Raw genomic sequence first — 13,414 nt, 5'->3', positions numbered from 1 at the left:
GTTGGTGTGAGAGACTGTAGCCTTCAAGTTCATATTGTTCAATGACAGTTATGACATGTTGTGTTTCAGGTGATTTTACAGAAAAAAAAACACCAAAATAACGTACTGAATACTTTTAACAAAAAAACTCTGTATATTAAATTACTTCTAAAATACCTACCCCAACACTGATCACGAGAATAGACTCATTCTTATACAGCGCTTTTCTGCTCCACCTGCTCAGTGTTTTATACAACAAACTGCAACATGCTGAAACATTTCATTACACAGCATGCAATGAATTTGCATAAATGTAATGTCTTTAATATCCTGCTTAGTAATGGCAGTGTCTCTCAATTCCCCTTCGCACTTACTCTTTAACATAAACTTTGCTTTACTTCATGTATTGAAAGTGACTTAATTCTACCGACTCATATTGACTACAGATAGCACACTGGCTTCCAATTAGAACCCTGGAAATCATTATTTAGAGTTTAATATTGACATCACCACAAAAGTAAGACAAACAGTCAATTCTTATTTAATATAGATATTTTTTTATTCTTTAAAACTTTAAACAAACTTTAAACTTTAAACAAAGCAATGAAAAATGAGAGAAGAAATTAGATTTTTTTTTTTAAAGCTACAGAGTGCAGACTGAAAGTAAGACCAGCATGAAAGTCACAGTTAGTCAGGTCAGGACTGGGGACACTGGTCTCTCCTCAGTGGCTCTGAGACCACAGTGTGGGAGCCCTGGGTGGCCTCACAGGTCACAGAGCCCACCTTCATCCAGTGGTCTGCAGGGAGCCTCAGGGTGCTGCTCCAGCTGTAGAGGCCGTCGTTCTCCTGCACCACGGGGCTCCTGCTCTCCTCCCAGCTGATGCTGCCACTGCCATCCACCTTCCAGGACAGACTCCAGTCTGAGGGGAAGCCCTTGTTGGCCACACACATGACTGTAGCCTTCCCCTGTTTCAGCTCCTCACTGGAGGGACCCAGCACCTTCAGGGCGGGGCGGGCATCACCTAGGAAACACCAATCAGCTTAGAGGACAAGAACCACAATTTGAATTTCTCCGTTAAGAAGTTTCTGTCAGGTGTTTTTTCTGCTCCACCAGTCATTCACTCACACATTGTTTCACTTCCCTTTAAGAAACCTCTCATGCATATCAGCACAGAGAGAATCATCACACAGTTTGAGCTGAAATATGTTCAAACTACACTGGAAATAAAAAAAACAAAAAAACGAAACAAAGATGTGTCAACACTTTTAAAAGATGTTAAGCTTCAACATCATCAGTTCTTCATAATAAACAGCTTGTTCTGGATAAGAAAGTCAATACCACTACTTACCTCATGTGTTTTTTTTATTGCTTACATTGTTTTAAATGATATGATACAATAAGAACACCAGAGATCTTTATCTTCACTCTGTGCAGTTTAACTTTTTTCATTGGAAATTGTCCTGAGTGTCTGAATAATCATTTCCAAAGCTGACTTTGTTTCTTAGGACAAAATTTATGAATAAAATATGTAATCAGTTACACAAAAAGTTTCCTAACCTTTCATATTAAATGAAATTAAAGAAAAGAAAAGAAAATTACATTAAAAAAAAAAAGCTCTAAGTCTGACTTACTTCCAACTTGCAGTCTGGTTCCTCCACCAAAAGTCCACCACAGTGATACAAACTCATTGAGGCGCCGTACAAAAACCTCTGACTGTAGAGAGACACGGCTCTCTGACTCTGTCAGACTGGATTAAAACTAAAAGCTCTCGAGACTTAACCAGATGTATGTATATGTAAAATATCCTCAAGTCCACTCTGATGTTTTATATTGTGTTTAATATTCATTTTAACATTTATTCTGAAGCTAACTTTGTTTCTTCATGAAGATTTATCTAAAAACTATTTTCCTGAGGTTTTTTTAGGCGCATTGAACAGAAAAGTTAAGATAATCAAAAGAAAGAAATTTGCTAAAGTAAATGAGGTTTAAGTTTGACTTACTTCCAACTTGCAGTCTGGTTCCTCCACCAAAAGTCCACCACAGTGATACAAACTCATTGAGGCGCCGTACAAAAACCTCTGACTGTAGAGAGACACGGCTCTCTGACTCTGAGACAAACAAACTCAACAATATGAATTCTTTAAATCATAATTTCATAACATATTAATATTATAATTTTTACATAAAAACAACGAAACACAATAAAACTATATTCCAATAATCCAATTTGGTCATTTACATTTTACAACTGTTAAGATACATCACTTTAATGCTTCCACCTTCTTTATCATAACTCTAAACATTAAAATTAATTTTCAAGCTACAATCACAAAACTTAAAACTCATCAGGTAAAACCTCACAAATGCATCAAAACAGTTTTATGTTCTCTCACAAACACTTAGTGTCTTCAGATCGCGCACAGAACCAGTTAAAATGATAATACTGCTGAGCATCGCACACTACGTCACAAAACAGAGCATGAAACTCAGGTCTTTCCAGTCTCACAGTTTGTCCTGTTATTCTACAAAACATATAAAATGTCAACCTAAAACAGATGAATGATTCTGAGCAGGGCCGTGCAGAGATGCTGGAAGGGACGGGTGCTCAAAGTTCAAAAGGGGCACATGGAACCAGGCTGAATAACAAAAACACTGTTGCTGTTGAGGGGTTGCTGCTGCTCCTGCTGCAGATAGTGATGGAGGTCTGTGTTGCTTTGAGACTGTAGACAGTAAAAAGTCCACAGCAGAGATGGTAGCTGATTAAAGAAGTGTTATGAGATGATAATAAAATGCAAAGATTGGTGAAAGTGCTCGGAAGCATTAAACAACAAAACTGTGGGAAATAAACTCGGCTCTGCCTGTGAGTCACTCTTCCATCTCCTCATCTCATCTGTCACTCTCCACTTGCTGTACATCTCAGAACAGGGCACACTCTGGTGTTTCATTAATCTATTATTTAATTATCCATACTTAAAAGCTCATGCACCTAATCCAAAATAAAGTAATGATAGAAAAATGTTATAGAACCAAAGCATTGTGTTTATTATTGTTTTTATACTTGAGCACCTCTGCTATACAACAACTGGTACAGGCGTTATTGTTACCTGTTGTGACGGAGTTACACCGTCCCGGGCCGCAGACAGCTGATCTGGGCGCATACACGCACCACCACCATTAGTTTCTACAATTACTGCGCGTCTTTTCGTCGACCGGGCAGATAAACAAAAAGGGGTGAGAGGTATATTTTGAGCAGCGCAGAAGGTGGCCAACATATTTTCCCACTTACCTTTAATAAAGCCGGTCGCGGAGACTCGCTGTGATCGCCGATTGTACGGGGGTTATGCAAGCCGATGGTATGGTGTTCTCGGGTTCAAATAGTGGGTTTGCGCACGCTTGAAAGGTCACGTGAACTGCATTATTTTTTTTGTTTGTTTTTTTGTTGTTGTGAAACACTGTAGGCTGCCTGGAATTGGCCATAAATGTCTGTATATACATATATGTATTGTAGGAATACAGCTGGAAATAAGCTGAGGGGGAAAGATTGTTTGGTAAAAGAAATAATAAAGAGATGACTATTATGCCTAGTGGGAGGGGCCATGGGGTATAAAAGAAGGCTGTCAGGGCCTACCTGGGTTCTTTCAGTGAGATGTTACAGAGAGGGTAACATGCAGACTGTGTTTTGTATATAGATGTTTGTTTTGTGTTGACTTAAGTTAGTTTCCTATTTTCTTTGTAAATAATCTTTTGTGCACCTGGGAGGCCGGCAGAATAAATTATCCACACTGAATGCTTCCTGACTACGCCTGCATTTGTTCGGGAGAAGTTTAGGAGAGGACCCCGCGACATATGGTGTCAGAAGTGGGATTGCTAGTGGGAAGAGGAAAACGCGCCTCCCAGTTAAGCGCACAGGGCTGCGGTCCCAGCAGCATGAGCTTCCAGTGGAGAAGACAGCAGAGGAGCTGGCATGGGACACAGTGCCGGCGTTGTCTTCTTCAGCAGAGGAGGAGGAGGAGGTTTCCGGCAGGATTTTTCCAGAATTGCCTACAGCTTCGACCTCAGCACGTGACCCAAATGGAGAGCTGATTGCGATGATGAGGGACTTCCTGGCGGGACAGCAAAGGAGAGAGGAGGTTTTTTTGGCAGAACTCAGGGGGCTGAGGACTGTTTCCCCTCCCAACGCTCAGCTGCATTCAGATTTTGCTGGTCAGCAAAGTCCAGCCCAAGCACCAGCCGGAGCAAGCACCACAGCAGCAACGGCCACGCCAAGCACCACAACAGCAAGCAGCCCCAGAATGGTACTGCCTACACCTGCACGTCAAAGAGGATACCGGGATCCCCCAGAGGAGGTTCCCTCTCGTCAGTCACAAGCAGTGACCAACAGCCTCGACCAGTCAGTCTCAGAGTGGATGCGATCTGTTGTGCCAAAAATTCCACCCTATCAGATGGGGGAAGACATTGAGAACTATTTGTTGCGTTTTGAGCGAGTTGCCAAAACCTGGAGATGGCCAGAGAGTGAATGGGCCTGTCGTCTGGTTCCACTGCTATTGGGGAAGGCGTTGGAGGCCTACACTGCAATGGATGAAGAAAGAGCCCATCGTTATGAAGATTTAAAAGCGGCGTTGCTAACCAAATTTGACATTTCCCCTGAGACGTATCGGCAGAGGTTCCGGTCCAATACAGTTCCACCTGGTGAGAGCCCCACTGAGACCTATTATCGCCTGAAGGGCCTCTATCGGCGCTGGATCCGACCAGAGCAGCATACTAAAGAAGAGATGGGAGAAGCTATCATCTTGGAGCAGTTAATCCAGGTACTTCCAGGGGAGGTGAGGACCTGGGTGAGGGAGCATGAGCCAGCAGATGGACTGACCGCTGCTAAGCTGGTGTCACAGTACTTCAATGCGCGTAAAGGAGCACCACCTGCACGCTCATCTGGGATGCCACAGCGACCACCACTCCCATCATCGGGTCTTCTGAAAAGGGAGAGCAACCCAGAGCCACCAGAAAACCCCAAGGCATCAAACTTACGAGGAGCGGGTAAGGACTTTCTTTGTTATTATTGCCAGCAGCCAGGTCATAAAGCCTCGGTATGCCCTATCCGGAAGGCTAAAGTCACTGGTGCCTGCTATGCACCCCGGCTGGAGATGGAGCCCACAAGGGTCCAGCCAGTGGATGTGCAACGCTATAAAAAAGTAAAGGTCAATGGTCTGCAGGCTACTGCTTTGCTGGACACTGGTAGTTTTATGTCTTTAATTAAGCATAGTTTGGTACCAGTGAACAGTGTGGACTATAGCAGACAGGAAGAAGTTTTATGTGTGCATGGCGATAAACATCCATACCCAAAAGTGGAGGTAACAGTGACTAGTAATGAACAGCCATACCTGTTGTCAGTTGGGGTGGTACAGAACTTGCCTGTAGAGGTTATTCTGGGGATGGACTTGCCTGTACTCATGGACTTGCTGCAAGAAAAAGAAGAACAGTGGACAGAGACTGATGTGGGGGATAAGGGGAATGCTAAATTAAACGTGTCTGGCCCAGTGGTCACTAGAGCCCAAATGAAGGCTGGATGCCAACCCTTGCCAGACTTTGACAGTAGTCTGTGCGAGGGTGGCACTAATGGGCCAAGAAAATCCCGCCGCCAACGCCGCATTGAGAAGCAGCTATGGTCAAAGGGGCCGGACACTAAGAGCATGAAATGGGATGTACCAGAAAATATCACTTTGTTGCAAAGGGAGGATGAAACGTTGAAAGTTTTCTTTGCTAATGTGACTGAAGGGGGAACTGGGAAATGGGGAGGGAAAGAGAAGTTCATTGTTAACAAAAATGTGTTGTATGCAGTTGACGGTGACCACCAACGGCTTGTGATACCTTCTAGTTGTAGACCCCTCATTATGCAATTAGCACATACCCTCCCCTGGGCAGGTCATCTGCGTCGCCAAAAAACCTATATGTGAGTTAGCTCACGTTTCTTTTGGCCATCAATGTACACAGACATACAAAAATATTGCCGTACATGCCCTACCTGCCAGAAAACTTGTCCAGCTCGCAAGTCAGACAGGGCCCTGCCACAGCCACTTCCGGTCATCTCCACCCCCTTCCGTAGGATAGCTATGGACATTGTGGGTCCTCTGGTAAAAAGTAGTCGGGGTCATCAGTACATTTTGGTGGTGTGTGATTATGCGACTCGTTTCCCAGAAGCGTTCCCCCTGCGTGCGCTCATGGCACCCAATGTTCTGCGTGCACTGGTACAGCTGTTCTCCCGGGTGGGGATACCAGATGAGATTTTGACCGACCAAGGGACTAACTTTACCTCTAGGTTGATGCAGCTCTTCCACAACCAGCTAGGCATCTCTGCCATCAGGACGTCACCCTACCATACACAGACAGATGGGTTAGTGGAGAGGTTCAACCAAACTCTGAAGAGGATGCTGCAGAAGTTTGTGTCAGACACTGGGAAAGACTGGGACCAGTGGCTACCCTTCCTGCTGTTTGTGTACAGAGAAGTTCCCCAGGCTTCCACTGGTTTCTCACCATTCGAGCTACTCTATGGTTGGGATGTGCAGGGGCCATTGGATCTCCTCCGGAAGGGTTGGGAGTCTCCTGCTTCTGCTCCAAATGATAAAGGAGTGGTGCAATTTGTGCTGGAAATGAGAGATCGGTTGGGGAGATACCATGAAGAGGCCGAGGTCAACCTGCGAGACGCTCAACGAAGCCAGAAGACCTGGTATGACCAACAGGCCCGGCAACGTGAATTTCAACCTGGTCAAAAGGTGTTGTTACTTCTCCCGTCAGCCAACAGTAAACTTCTGGCGAAATGGCAAGGGCCATACACAGTTCTTCGCAGAATGGGGCCAGTGACCTATGAGATTCATCATCCTGAAAAGAGGAAACCGAAGCAGACTTACCATGTGAATCTCCTGAAAGAATGGGAAGAGCGTGCCCACCAGGCCCCTGCGAAAGCTCTGATGGCAAGAGAAATGCCAAGAGAAGGGAAGACAGAACCCGAGCAGGGAGCCGATACGATGTCTCCGGTGCTGACTCATCTTACCCCACAGCAGGCTGCTGAGCTATTCCAAGTCCTTTGGGAGACTCCATCTCTGTGTTCAGTTAACCCCGGCAGGACCACCCTTGTCGAACATGTCATACGCCTAAAGGATGGACATCCCATCCGCCAACGTCCATACCGGGTTCCACAACACCTAGTGGATGAACTGCGACAGGAGGTGGAGAAGATGCTGGAGCTTGGGGTGATAGAGCCGTCCTGCTCAGAGTGGTGCAGCCCGGTGGTCATCATCTTCAAAGATGGCTCCCTACTCATCTGCATTGATTTCCGGAAGCTTAATTCCATTTCAGAGTTTGATGCCTACCCCATGCCTCGAACCGAGGATTTGCTGGAGAAGATCGGAGCGGCCAGGTACATCACCACCTTGGATCTTTGCAAAGGTTACTGGCAAGTGCCACTGGAGGAGTCTTCTCGACCGTACACCGCCTTCAGGACACCTGCCGGCCTGTTCCAGTTCGCGGTGATGCCATTTGGCCTACATGGGGCACCGGCCACCTTCCAAAGGCTGATGGACAAATTACTACAGGACTTTAATAGACAGTAATATATGATGAGTAATAATTTAAAAAATCCATACACATAAAACACACACACACACACACACATACGGTGACATTTTATACCTTCTCCAGAATATTGTATATACTACGGCTACAAGTTTTCATCATGATGCTGATCCAGAATCCTTTCCTTATTATTTAATTCTAGTGCTATAAGTGTCATGGTCCTGGGTCATGTGACCCAGTGTTTTGTGTTAATTATTATTATCTTATGCTTTAGGTTATTCTGGTTATGTCTTTTGCTATGATTTCTAGTTCCTAGGTTTGGTTCCCATGCTCCCTCTGTTCCAGTTCAGTCAGGTCTCTGTGTAAAGCCCGTGGCTGTGTCCCAATTCAGGGTCTGCAAGCTTGAAGTACGCGCACTACGTGTACTGCGTACGGTGCGTACTATGAGTACGAGAAGTGCGGAAGTGAGAGGCTTGTGAAATGGGACGGTCTAGCCTGCGTCGCGCTGTTCAGGTTGCCTAGCAACCATGATGCTAACCGCGAGAAACATTTCATACAGCTTTGTGTGACAGAAATGAAGGAGAAAAAATGTCTTGTTGGTCATTCATTTTTGTCATGACATCACTTTGATTAGTTGAGTATCTGAGGACTGGAAATATATATATATATATGTGTGTGTGTGTGTGTGTATATATATACATATATTACAGCAGTGAGCTTGAACTTGAAAGATTCAAGTTGCAGTTTATATTTTCTATCACCTTAAATCTTCACTCAAAAGTGTATATACAGATGTATTATACATAAGAGACAAATATTGTTCGTTTAATATGTTGGCATTATTACATTTGGCTCAATGCTTACATACATGTGTGAAAAGGAAAATGTACGAGCTGTGAAAACTGTGTCTGATAAAATGAAGAGTAGACTGATATATGAAATATTCCTTTATTGGGTGAGAAAATCAGACCATGTCATAACTGCTTTAAGTCATACAGAATAGATATCAGAGCCTTAAACAGGCTGACTTCTGCTAAATGGGTCAAACTGGGCAGAAAGTCTACAAACACATAACATCCTTATAGAATATGATGTAACACTATAGATCAACTTAGCTCAGAATATATAAAGCATATAAACAATTACAGCAATATGATGCAACAAACACAGCAGCTGCTGTAAGATTAGCATTTTGTCATGTTTGAAATATTAATCTAATATAATGTGTTTCTGGCACTTCTCCCCCTGCAGATTTGTGTCTTTGTCTCATTTTCTCTGTATCTCTTTGTACAACTTTATAGTGACAAAAAAAGGCTTTCTATTCTAACTTGCATGTTTCTGTCAGTCAGATGATTTCCATAGAGAGGCACTTTGCATCAGCAGCACCATGCTCCAGTGCTCTGGGAGAGTTTATAGTCCTGAGAGTTGAACACTGGATGACTGACAGCTGTCCTTCATCACAACAGAAGCCACAGAAATCCTCCTCATCAAAAACATGACTTTGATCTGCGTCCTCATCTGGACTCTCCTCTGCTGCTGCTTCACAGGTAAAGTCCAGAGAATCAAACTCCTCTCCTCTATCAACATCTGTCCCTCTGAAATGAAGCCCACAAAACCATGAAGCTGCTTTATGTTTTTGTCTCTGTGTCCTCAGAGTCTAAACCTCAGGTCCCAGTGACTCAGCCTGGAGCAGTGAGCTCTGCTGTGGGAGGAACTGTGAGCATCAAGTGTACGACCAGTCAGGATGTTTATGGCAACAACCATTTAGCCTATTACATGATAGAGCCCTTTTTTATGGCCTCTATCAACCCTCATCGCCTCACTTCAGGCATTCTTCCTGTGGGGGGAATACTTATGACTCCTCTATTGTCCTTTTATATCTCGGATAGGGTATTGGATCCAGTTGTTTTACTGCTGTTATGATCCCACCTGTTGAATCACTTTAGCAGTCTTGTAGAAGTGGTCATGATGCAAATGACAACAACAATGACACAAAGGAAGACCCTCTTCAGATTGTCAAAGTATGCTTAGCACAGTGACACAGCATTAGGTGATGTTCATAGGAAATTGCCGTCGGTCATTCCCCATCACCACCCTAGCTTCTGGTTTATGTGCTGCTCACAGAATCATGATGCCATCATTGAACTCCCTCTGTGCTGTCGATTGGAGCTTGGCACGCTCCCCTCACCCTCAGATGCCCGTCTGTAGTATTTTTCTCTCTTACTTTCTTTGCTAAATGTACCTGTATATTGTTTATATGATCTAAATATATTAACAATGAACAATTTCTTTTTGTTCTCAGATCAAATAAAACAATTCCATCTCAAATACTTTTTTTCCACATAATGAAAGTATTTGTGTAGAAATTAAAACTCTTTGCAAGTAAATTATTGTTTTATCATATATCCTGCGTAATTTAAAATACGAAAATATTAAAACCATACTAAATATAGAAGAATGTATTAAAACTATCACAGTAAAGCTCCTGTTAAGTAAAGGTGGTATGAATAATTTGTTTTACAGAGACGAGTAAAACTTTGATTTTCAAGTCCTTTCACTCTAATTACCACTGGAGCAAAGCTAAGTTAGAAACATTGAATGTAATGCAGGGCTGTAGAGTGCAACCAATTTGGTCGCAAGTGCGATTAAAAATAATCTCAGGTCGCAGCGGTACGACCAACTATTCGAGTAAAATAAATAAATAAAATACTCTCTGCAACTCTGAAACTCTCCCTGTGGTCAACAACCGACACACATTATGCTCCTATCGTGGTCTAAACCAATCAGAGATAATCAGGGGTGGGACCTCTCTGATTGGTCGTAGTTCAGATATTCATGTAGTCCGTCTGTACGTTTGAAAGTACAGGCAGATAGAGAGAGGTGAGTAGCTTGAATAAAGCGACATTGATTCATTAAATCCTAAATCGAGTTTTAAACATAAATATATTCTCCCAGAAACGCCGGAATCTCAGGTTAAAGATCACAAAAGTATTTTATCAACCACCAAACAGTAAATGAGAGCAGGTAAACGGATTCCACATAAAGACACACAGCGTAAACACACAGCGCGGACCTGACGCATCAGAATCAGCTTTCTCTGCTTTCTCACACGACGGCACGTAGACGGACACGCCATCGGGCTGAAAGCCGACAGCTCACTGATTCTGATGCGTCGGGTCCGCGCTGTTTACGTCTTTTTTGTGCTGATTCTGAGCTGCAGGTTTTGTCTCTCTCCAAGCAAAATTGACTGAACCAGCAGCAAAAGAAGCAACAAACTATTCACATCTGATAAACATCGTCATGAATTCCCTCTTACTTTACTGTTTTGTTTCCACCAAGATAAAAATCACACTTCATGCACAGCTCTCTCTCTCTCTGTATTCAAGAACAGTTTCCCGTCTCAAATCTCTATTTTCTGCATTATTCCTTCGCTTATTACCCACCAGTCTACCGTTGTTTGCAGCGCTGTCAGCCTCTGTGTTTTTTTCTTTTTTTCTTTTACTTCAATGACCTCGGACAAGAAAGCCTATTTTCTGCTGTTCAATACTGAAGAAATGTAAACTTTTTAAAATTATGCAAAATTGCAAAATAGTTTTAAGATTATCTGCTATAAAAAGCCAGGGCAGGAATATCTCCTTCATGTTTCTGTTTTTTATTCTCAGTTACTTTGACACATGGACATTGTTAGGATTGATATTTTTTATATTGTCATTTGTGCTAAAATATATAGATATATAACCATTGCCTTTATGTGTCCTAATATGGCTATCATTATGAAGAAAAAGCCAGACAGTCAAAGGGGCTTTCTTTTGTTTACATTTACATCATGTACACTTATATAAGTTGGTTGGACTTTTGAGCCATGGGTGGACATGACTCAAAAAGGGGGGAGAAGATCATAAACAACTTGATCCAATTTCCTTTAAAAAACTTTTTCTGCAGTGACAACAGGAAAGGAGAGGAGTTGTAAATGCAGATGATTCACCAGGTGACTCGATCACCCCACAGGGTGTCTACAGTGAGAAGATTTGGGGGTTTGAAAGGGGTCATAAAGAGGAGTGTTGACCAGGCTACAGCTTTGAAGATAGCTGGAAGCCACATGGACAAACCAAAAACCAACGGATGTGTTTGAATGCCTATGTCTGCATACATTTGGATTGTAGTGCATATTCTTTTGAGAACGTTGATTCTTGTTTTTGACTGTTGACATTCATTTGTTTCCTTGCAGGATGTAGTTTCCTGTGTGTGAGATGAATGAGAAGTAGGATAATTGCTAAGCACGTTTCGTACATGTATTAACTGTGAACTTTTGCAGCAGTAGGAAGTGAATGATGTGAGGAGCTGTGTGTGAATGAAGCCTATACTGAACTGTCAAACACAAGGGTGCATAAGTGGAAATTTAAGTACAAAGTTGACAAAAAGGGGGGACTGTTGGAGTCAAATTGTTAAATGTTGTCATTGTGTTACTTAAATATGTAAGACTTAGTTCAAGCAGCATGGTCAAAGACATTCCTTTGTCTCTGACCACCTCTCCAGCCTGTTTGTTGGTGGGGGAGGCTGTACACAGCAAATTCAAAAGTGTTAAATGTTTTGGTGTTAATAGTCTTCTTGCAAAAGTAGAGTTAATTTTACTCTAAGCAGAGTCACATTCTTTTAATGTAACTCTGAGGTGTAAAATGATAGTAGTTAAAATCAAGTGTTAAAAATGAGTGTTTCTCTGTCAAATCTGGAGGTGTTACAATGGAAACATTAACTCTTGACCTCTTAACTCTGAACTCCTACAGGAGCTATGACACCAACAGAGTAAATTCACAGACTCCGCCCCCAGCACGGCTCCAATCGAAGCTGAAGTGAAGCCGTTTCGGAACATTTTGCTCTACATATTTGAGTTGTTTGCCATGCTTGGTAAGTCATTTTTTCAAAGATTGTTTCAATTATTATCATGAGCTTTTACTTCTGTGGCTCTTTGGAGTTGAGACGAAGCTGTGTGAAAGGCATTAGCCATGTTGCTCGGTGATAGCATAACATTCTGTTTTAGCTAGCTGAAAGGTATAAATACCACAGCCTTGAAAAAAAGCTTGCATGTGAATTTTCAGTCAAACTTTTGGTCAAATACACCTAAAACAATGTCTAGAATGTGAAATGTTGGTATAATGGTGCTACATGAAGCCTGAAAACAATCGCCCATAAAAAAAAAACAAAAAACGAGCAAACAGCAGTAGCAGACGTCCTGACTGGATTCTACGTTAGCATTAGTGTCAACTAATTTTTATTCAATCTCCACACAGGATATGCTTGTGAAGATGGAATATGGGGGAGAGCAGAAGTGTGTTGAAGTTCCACAAAGGGATGAATGAAGGACATGCATATTGTATTGAAGAAATAAGTGATGAGAATGCTGTTATTTGCATTTACCATGTCAGACCTTTTGATAAACACAATTCTAATGAAAGTGAGAACATGTATACTGTTACATCTTTCAGAAAATGTTTTGAAATTGTGGTGCACAGTTCAGAATAAATGTTTTTCAAAAACCATTGCATCTTTTTAGTAAATGTTTATTTCCAAAAGAAATTTCTAGAAGTTCAGAACAGTAAAATTCCCGCTTTTTAGAATGAAGTAGAAGATAACTCTTACGTAGTTAAACTAAAATACTCTTTGAGAGTTAATATATAAACTCTTAACACTAAGTGTTAAATTATCAACTCCAGACAGATTTGGTGTTTAACACTAAATAAGAGTTAACGTACCAACTCTCCAAAAAGAGTTAAATTAACACACTCTGGTGTGGACCCATATAGACACTTTAATAGTGTTGAAATCAAATCCGACAGTGTTAATTTGGACATGCTGGATTTGCTGTGTAGT

General features: G+C 42.2%; 2 long non-coding RNA genes across 3 annotated transcripts; one reads left to right on the top strand and one right to left on the bottom strand.

The window, feature by feature from the left end:
- Positions 1 to 513: 513 nt before the first annotated feature.
- LOC309699561 lies at positions 514 to 3,121 on the bottom strand. Of its 2 annotated transcripts, XR_014274382.1 has the most exons (3): positions 3,085 to 3,121; positions 1,612 to 1,785; positions 514 to 1,001 (listed from the first exon to the last, which is right to left on the bottom strand). It is a non-coding gene; the product is annotated as an uncharacterized lncRNA (long non-coding RNA). The 2 variants fall into 2 exon arrangements; XR_014274383.1 differs by lacking the exon at positions 3,085 to 3,121 and having other exon boundaries at positions 1,612 to 2,185.
- A 9,225-nt stretch (positions 3,122 to 12,346) lies between these two features.
- LOC309698193 lies at positions 12,347 to 13,083 on the top strand. Its single transcript, XR_014274024.1, has 2 exons — positions 12,347 to 12,451; positions 12,835 to 13,083. It is a non-coding gene; the product is annotated as an uncharacterized lncRNA (long non-coding RNA).
- Positions 13,084 to 13,414: the final 331 nt, after the last annotated feature.

Source organism: Aulonocara stuartgranti (genome assembly GCF_965226115.1).
Source record: "Aulonocara stuartgranti genome assembly, chromosome: 22".
Taxonomy (NCBI): domain Eukaryota; kingdom Metazoa; phylum Chordata; class Actinopteri; order Cichliformes; family Cichlidae; genus Aulonocara; species Aulonocara stuartgranti.
The sequence above is the reverse complement of the archived record's forward strand: the minus strand, read 5'-3'. Positions and strand labels throughout refer to the sequence as shown.